This window comes from Pan paniscus, chromosome 13 (assembly GCF_029289425.2).
Source record: "Pan paniscus chromosome 13, NHGRI_mPanPan1-v2.0_pri, whole genome shotgun sequence".
Taxonomy (NCBI): domain Eukaryota; kingdom Metazoa; phylum Chordata; class Mammalia; order Primates; family Hominidae; genus Pan; species Pan paniscus.
In genome coordinates this window covers 129,998,968-130,006,252 of record NC_073262.2, presented here as the reverse complement: position 1 = coordinate 130,006,252, position 7,285 = coordinate 129,998,968, and positions in this window count along the sequence as shown.

The following is a 7,285-nucleotide window of genomic DNA, read 5'->3' as shown; positions in this document are numbered from 1 at the left end:
AGCCTGGCCAACATGGTGAAACCCCATCTCTACTACAAATATAAAAATTAGCCAGGCATGGTGGCACGTGCCTGGAGTCCCAGCTACTCTCCTCAGGAGGCTGAGGCAGGAGAATCCCTTGAACCTGGGAAGCAGAGGTTGCAGTAAGCCAAGATCACACCACTGCACTCCAGCATGGGCAACAGAGTGAGACTGTCTCCAAATAAAAGAAAGAAAAGTGCTTATCACATAGTAGACTCTCAGTAAATATTTGCTGAATGAATTGAATTAATAAGCTATACTTGAACCCATCCCCCCAGTGACTTGTAAGTTTGTGTGACTCTAAACAACACTGCAAACATTGTCATGCACTGCCACATGCACAAAACTGCAGTCAAACATCCAAGTCTAAACAATGGTGGTCACTAGATGAAAAGCTGTATGGAAAATAACTTCTGCTGAGAAACAAGCAAGGCAATTTGCTAGTTGGTTCATGGTTACTTATTGCAGATACATAATACATGATTATTAGAATTGCTGCTCAGATGTCTTCTAGGAAGTTTTAATATTGCTCTGCCGCTGAGAGTGTATGGGACTCCAAAACAGCCCCACATTCGCTTTCCTTTTGCTGTCGCCCTAGTTCATGTCCTTCCCAAAGAAGCATATTCCTTTTTCCTGTGGGACAAAGAAGGTAGAGAGGCCGGGAGCGGTGGCTCACGCCTGTAATCCCAGAACTTTGGGAGGCGGAGGCAGGTGGATCACTTGAGGTAAGGAGTTTGAGACCAGCTTGGCCAGCAGGGCGAAACCTTGTCTCTACTAAAAATTCAAAAATTAGCTGGGCCTGGTGGCGAGCACCTGTAATCTCACCTACTCGGGAGGCTGAGGCAGGAGAATTGCTTGAACCCAGGAGGCAGAGGTTGCAGTGAGCCGAGATCATGCCACTGAACTCCAGCCTTGGCACAGAGAGACTCCGTCTCAAAAAAAAAAAGAAAAAAGTTAGAGAAAGTAAGCTCTTGGCTACTTCCCTTTTATTGCTTGAAGTTGAGCCTATGGGCAGAGCTGAGCATTTTGGAGAGATGGGAAATAATAAATGCCAAGATTCATGTGGAATTCAGATGGAAGTCAGCATCCTATGAATGAAAATAAATGTTTATTTTCAGTCAGGCAATGAAACGTGGAATGTGACATCAGATCAAAAGAATGACCACATAATGGAGACACAAGACATGAAGGAGATTTCGTTTGTTTGTTTTTCTTAAGCCATGAAGTGAGAGGGACCTGCACAAGCCAAACACCTGGAGGGGGCTACTTTGCAACCGCTGTGCATTTTCCTAATTCACCATGACTCCCCTTCCAATTTCACATTCAAGAACATTTCCCCAACAGTGTCCTACCTATAGCATCCCACGAACAACAGAAGGAATGACCAGATATCTCATTTTAAAGAATGTGCTCTCTTTTATCTTAATATTGTTCTTCCTCAGGTGATTTGGGGAAGGACAATAATCAGTTCCCCACACCACACAACCCCCCCCCCACTTTTTTTTTCAAGACAGTCTTGCCCTGTTGCCCAGGCTGGAGTGCAGCGGCATCATCTCGGCTCACTGGAACCCCTGCCTCCCGAGTTCAAGTGATTCTCATGCCTCAGTCTCCCAAGTAGCTGGGATTACAGGTGCCTGCTGTCATGCCCGGCTAATTTTTGTATTTTTAGTAGAGATGGGGTTTCACCATATTGGCCAGCCTGATCTCGAACTCCTAACCTCAAGTGATCCGCCTGCTTCGGCCTCCCAAAGTTCTGGGATTATAGGCGTGAGACACTGCGCCCAGCCTGTTCCCTTTTTCTAAGGGCAGTGGCACCTCCTTCCAAAAGTTAGATTTGAAATGGTCCTACCCAGACCCTACCTCCTATCCAATGACTGAAGGGAAATAGCATCTCGGGGTTTCCCTCCTAGAAGGTGTGGTTTTGAGCATCATGACCGACTTCCCTGCAGGAAGAACAGCTCCCCTGCTCCATGGGCTATTGGGATTTCCTCTCCCCCTGTCTAAGCCGTCTGTGATCCCAGTCCCCCGGGGATAAACACAAACACAAACATCTGAGAGCAGCTTTTGAGCCGCCTTCCTAACATGGTCCTGTCCAGTCCATAGCTAGACTGACACTTCCCCAGCAACAACCTTGTCATATGAAAAGGAAAAGCACACATTTCTTATGGACAGTTAGCTGTGTCTACCATATAAAGCTCACATTCTAGTAAAACTCCTAGCTGATTTGACTGCAGTGTGTTTAGAAGGGGATACCCTGAGGTAACTCTGGTGGGTGTTTAATTCCCATTTGTATCACATGAATTTCCCCTGGAAGTAGTGAAACTGGTCCCTGCAGTAGATCATTCTTCAAAAAAAAGTTTTTCTTTTTTTTTTCTTTTTGAGATAGCATCTCACTCTGTCACCCAGGTTGGAGTGCAGTAGTGTGATTACGGCTCACTGCAACTTCTGCTTCCCAGGCTCAAGCAATCCTCCCACCTCAGCCTCTCGAGTAGCTGGGACCACAGATGTGTGCTACCCTGCTTGGCTAATTTTTTGTATTTTTTTGTAGAAACAGGGTCTCACCACATTGCCCAGGCTGGTCTAGAACTCCTGGGCTCAAGTGATTCACCTGCCTGGGCCTCCCAAAGTGCTGGGATTACAGGCGTGAGCCACCGTGCCAAGCACAAGTTTTTCTAATACCATTAACACTGTTCCCATTTGAATTAAGTAGGTAGTTTTGATTTGTTGTTTAAAATGTTGCATGTCATTCTAGAGTTACAAGCACAAACATGGTTCAGATTCTTATAAAAGGATCTAGGTATTCTAGATTTCTCCGTACCATTTAAATGAGATCATAGTGGTGGCTATGGTGAACTCTCTTGCTCAATAGCCATTTCCATGTCCCTCTAGTATTTGCTTTTTTTCCATATAGCAGAGGCTGAGATGATTAGAAATTACATGGCACAGAATTCTCTGCATCTGGGATCTGGATATTGCAAGAATTAGATCAACCCCTGAGGGATATAAAAGGCAGAAATGAGGTGAAGGTCATTTTCCTCCACCTTTTATCTGTTGTTGCTGATAAGGAAGATTAGGGTGGAGGAGTTGAATTTTCTGCACTGCAGCAATGTTCCTGGGTCCAGATAGCATCATGCAAGTTAATAACCAGTTGCAGAGGCAGCTGTAGTCAGCTGGGCACCCACCACCCCACCCAGCCAATTTTTGTATTAGCTGGGCGTGTTGGCGGGTGCCTATAATCCCAGCTACTTGAGAGGCTGAGGCAGGAGAATCACTTGAGCCCAGGAGGCGGAGGTAAATTCAGTGTTGTAGCATTCAATCACTAACCCGGGTTGTGCAGAGTGGTGATGACAACAGCGGCAATGGTTCCTGGACCGCAGCCGTACTGGGGTGTTTGTGAACTTAATCGTTCCAGAGGTGGCTTCTTGATGTCCCCACCTTTTTTCTTGACAGAGTCTCGCTCTTGTTGCCCAGGCTGGAGTGCAGTGGCGTGATCTTGGCTCACTGCAACCTCCGCCTCCCAGGTTCAAGTGATTCTCCTGCCTCAGACTCCCAAGCAGCTGGGATTACAGGCGTCTGCCACCACACCGGCCAATTTTTGTATTTTTAATAGAGACGGGGTTTCACCATGTTGGCCAGGCTGGTCTCAAACTCCTAACCTCAGGTGATCCACCCACCTCGGCCTCCCAAAGTGCTGGGATTACAGGCTTGAGCCACAGTGCCCAGCCTTCCCTGCCTTTTTGGCTACTGCAGAGACAGCAGCATCTCCCGGGCCAGTTCAGCAGTCGGGACCTGCGAAGCATTTCTGCAGATAAGTCTAGAGGCTGCTTTTCTAGCCCTTCCAGCAATTTTGTACACATGATTCTCCCATTACATCTCTTCCCAATTCCATAGCTAGAATTTCAGTTTTCTGCGACTAACTGACACTAGTCTATGAAACGCCCTTCTATCTTTTATACCAAATTCTAGCCACGCTCCAAAGCTGTGTGGAATCCTGGCTCCCAGCCCTTCTTGATGGAATCTTCCTTTTTCTGAACTCCAAGGCTTTTGCTGTTTTGGCATGTCATGTGACAAGTTATTTGCATACTTTTCCATCCTTGGTTTTAGCAACTTTTAGTTTTAGCTCTTTTGGTTGCAGAAAAATAGAAACCCACTAAAAACAATATGAAAGGATAATAATATAGAGGCATCTCACAGCAAAAGACAGAGTCTGCAGTCAGTTTTCATAGGGTAGAAATTAAGACGTAAAATGCAATTGAGAAACCAAGCAGTCACCCTTTCTCTACCACCCTCTAAAGCTGTGTGGTCTCCTACCTCCTCTTCCTGCATATTTCTCCTCTCTGTCTCTCCTCCTCCTTCTGTTTGTATAGATTGGTTTCTCTGTTTCTCCCAGCAGCGTTCATGAATTCATTGTATTGTATTGTATTTTTATTTATTTTTCTTTTTCTACAGAAGGGTCTCACTCTGTCATTCAGGCTGGAGTGCAGTGGCATGATCATAGCTCACTACAACCTCCAACTTCTGGGCTCAAGCAAACCTTCCGCCTCAGCCTCTTGAGTAGGTGGGGATTTAGGTATGTGCCCATACCTGGCTAAATATTTTTGTGGACATGGGGTCTCCAGGCTGGTCTCAAACTCCTCACCTCAGATGATTCTCTCACCTCAACCTCCCAAATCACTGCCATTACAGGCATAAGCCACCGTGCCTGGCTGTTATTTTTATTTTTTGTAGGGTTGGGGTCTTGCTATGTTGCCCTAGCTGGTCTTGAACTCCTGGCCTCAAGAACTCCTCCCACCTCAACCTCCCAAGTAGCTGGGATTATAGGTGTGAGCCACCATGCCTGGTTAAGCTCATGAATTTAAATATGGTAGAGACTTCTAGTTGCCTACCCAATACGCTTGGTCTCGTTCTCCCCAGTTTTAACTGGGCACAGATCACTTGGAATAAATACTACCTTTCCCATGCTGCTACATGGCTACATTCTAGGCAATGAGATGGCTCTTTGAAAGAAAGAGTGTGAGCCTTTCTCTTCTTTGATCCTTCTTGTTTTATTTATTTTTTCTTCTTCTCTTCCTTTATCCTTCTGAGTGGGGAGCAGATATAATTGTTGGAGCTATGGTTGCCACATTTTGAATGTGAGAATGAAGAGATCAGATGAAGAGATGCACTGAAAGGATCTCTGAGGAAGTAGAGCTCCCACTCCAACTCTTGAGTACTGTACTAGTCTGTTCTCATGCTGCTAATAAAGACATACCTGAGACTGGCTAATTTATAAAGGAAAGAGGTTTAATTGACTTACAGTTCCACATGGCTGGGGAGGCCTCAGGAAACTTTCAATCCTGGTGGAAGAGGAAGCAAACACATTCTTCTTATGGCAGCAGCAAGGAGAAGAATGAGCAAAAGGGGGAAAGCCCCTTATAAAACCATCAGATCTTGTGAGAACTCACTCACTATCAGGAGAACAGCAGCATAGGGGTAACCACCCCCAAGATTCAATTACCTCCCACCAGGTCCCTCCCACGACACGTGAGGATCATGGGAACTATAATTCAAGATGAAATTTGGGTGGGGACATGGCCAAACCACATCAAGTACTTATCATCTGACTTTGTGAATAACTTTCTATCTTAAGCCATTTTTATTTTAAATTTCTTTTTGTGTGCAACTAAGCTTAATCTTAACAGATACACATGCCCTCCCATTTCATGCATACTAGGGAATAACTAGTTTCTCTTGGTTTCAATTCCAAGCTCCTAGAGAGATTGGAAGAGCTTAGCTTCTGTATCTACCAGTATTCTGATCAACAATGGCCAGGGGAGCAAAGTTCCATAACACAAATGGGATACAGAGGATCTATGCATGTAAGTTATGGGGGGTTGTTTTTACAGAAACAGGCATGTGTGTTGGGCAGATACTAAAAAGTGGTCATCATTCTCCTCTTCAGTTAAAAGCTAATTCTCTTTTCAGCTTTATACTGAAATATCTTCTCCTTCATCACATACAGATTAAATTTCTACATTTTTACAGAATTCTTCAGATACTTCCTTTTAGCCACAAATGTAAGGAGTACCAAACCCAAGTGGAACTATGTTATCCCCACTAGCAAAAGCATGCAGCTTACTCAGTTTTGGTCAAATGGCAAAGACTCTGGAAATCAGACACTTGATTCTCATAGTCAGGTGGAGTCCAACCGATCCAGTTCCCTACATATAAAATGATTCCCTAAACAGTTCTTCAATTCAACATCTTATGAAGACAGCAAAAAGATTTGAAATGGCACAACCCACATTCTGAGGTAAGTAACTACCACCTCCCACTCATTCAAGTCAGTAATAAATATGTAATTTATGTATTATAATATATAGTTATAGAATGATATAATTTATATGACTTAGTGGGAGGGTAAATTTTAGTTGTTAATCTCTATAAAATAAAAAATATATATATTTTTAGAATATTATATAATTGTAGTAGAAATCTCAACCATGCAGAAGTATATAAACCATACAATGGAAGTGTCTCCTGTCTCTCAACCCAGTTGTATTCTTTCAGTTATTCTCGGTGTTTTGTGTGTTGTGTTGATAGGTGGGTGTTTTTTGTTTTTGTTTTAAGATGGAGTCTCACTCTCTTGCCCAGGCTGGAGTTCAGTGGTGCGATCTTGGCTCACTGCAACTACTGCCTTCTGGGTTCAAGTGATTCTCCTGCCTCAGTCTCCTGAGTAGCTGGGATTACAAGCACCTGCCACCACACCCAGCTAATTTTTTTGTATTTTTAGTAGAGACAGGGTTTTGCCATATTGGCCAGGCTGGTCTGGAACATCCTGGGCTCAAGTGATCCTCCCACCTCACCCTCCCAAAGTGCTGGGATTACAGGGGTGAGCCACCATGCCCGGCCAATAGGTGGGTTATTTTTAATCCTTTTATACAAATCCTTTCATACAAAGGATTTCACATTTCACTGAGGTCCAGTAACTGGACCCCCCCAGTCTGGAGCTACTGTTTTGGTGTCCATTACCAGGCATGCCCCTTGTACCAAGCTGTGTGCGCCCCCCACACTGCTGCAGGGTGGAGCGCTGCTCTGTAAGCCTACTACGCCTGAGCTTTTGGCCCACACTGACTGCACCGCTGCATACATTATTTCACCATTCCCAACAGCACTCACTGAATCTATGCTCTGGGCTGAGCGGGGGATTACACAGAAGCAGAAGGAAGGCGCTGTAGAGATTAGAGCTGCCTAATGTCCCAATCTTTTCTCCTAGACATATTGG